Source organism: Rousettus aegyptiacus, unplaced genomic scaffold (assembly GCF_014176215.1).
Source record: "Rousettus aegyptiacus isolate mRouAeg1 unplaced genomic scaffold, mRouAeg1.p scaffold_m13_p_1, whole genome shotgun sequence".
In the NCBI taxonomy this organism is placed as follows: domain Eukaryota; kingdom Metazoa; phylum Chordata; class Mammalia; order Chiroptera; family Pteropodidae; genus Rousettus; species Rousettus aegyptiacus.
In genome coordinates, this window is record NW_023416284.1 from 72,030,355 (window position 1) to 72,031,685 (window position 1,331).

Sequence of the window (1,331 nt, forward strand, 5' to 3'; positions counted from 1 at the left end):
AAATTTCGTGTGACTGGCCCAAATGTTACATCTTGTTGTTCCCACAACTAGAACAGGACTGACTCTCTCCTTGTTCAAGGTAAAAGAAAATGCTAGGGAAAGGCTGTGATTGGTTCAAGGACATGACTCCTGGCTCCAAGGGCCCTCAGATATTTGGAAAGTCCACTTCCTTTAGATACTTTATCAAATTATTTTGAGATCTTTGACTCTAGCGAAGTCATCTCCTCTTTTATGCAATTCAATTTGTGATAATTTTGCTGTGCATATGTCTCTTTTTGAAGAAATTAATGATTTGAATACGGTGTTTGTTTCCTTTGACAGAATCTTTCTGGAATAAGTGGAAATATCCATCTGCTGTCTCAAGTTCATTAAAATGGGTTGGATTCTATTTAAAATCCTGTGTTAAATTTTATTGTGCTAAATAAAGAATATTTGGTGTTACAGATAATCTATAGAATTAATAAGCACTATAATATTGTATCTCACAAGAAAATCTGTTCTGTTTTAAATATACCTGTTATTTGCAAAGAAACTAAAGTTGAGGTTTGAGGGGGGAAAGGTGATAAAAGTAGTTCTAGGCTATGCCACCATATTTGAAAAATAAGAGTAAGTATTGGTAGTATATGTCACCATCCTTCAAAAAGACAAGTGTTGGTTGCAACAGAAAAGCAGACCAGCTTTTACTGTTAGACTCAACTCTGTTGCATTTAATCATTACTTAATAGAGCAAAATTTTTCTTATCCTCTGCATTCACAAGTCTTGCTTCTTTGGGGGTAGCTAGCACTTCATTCAGGAATGCTTCTTTGCCACCTTAGAAGGACAAAGACAAAGGCTATAAGAGTAAGAAGCACACCTGGACCTCTTGCTAGGATATAATGCAAAGAGTGGGACTTGAAGGCAGAAAGGTTTGGATTCACATTTAGAATTGGCCACTTACTGAGGGATGCTGAATACAATATTCAACATTTTATTTTTTATTTATGTTTATGTTTATTTATTTATTTTTTATACCGATAGCACCTGGTCTTCCTAGGTGGTCTCCCATCCAAGTACTAACCAGGTGCGACTCTGCTTAGCTTCCGAGATCAGACGAGATTGGGCTTGTTCAGGGTAGCATGGCCATAGACTAATACTCGACATTTTAAAATTTTGATTTTTCTCATTTGTAAAACACGGGGTTGTTTCGATTATGAAAGGAGACTACCTATGTAAAGTGTTTGGCGCATGATTACTGGGAGAGGCCTATTTGATCCCAACCATACTCTGACCTCACTCTTTTTTCTGGGTCATCTAACTCTCTCATCTGGGTTTGCTCCACTCTGCCAGCACA

The 1,331-nt window shown here is 37.1% G+C and overlaps 1 pseudogene; it reads right to left on the minus strand.

Annotated features, from left to right (window-relative positions):
* Positions 1-1,009: 1,009 nt before the first annotated feature.
* On the minus strand, positions 1,010-1,128 carry LOC118605147 (annotated as a pseudogene).
* Positions 1,129-1,331: the final 203 nt, after the last annotated feature.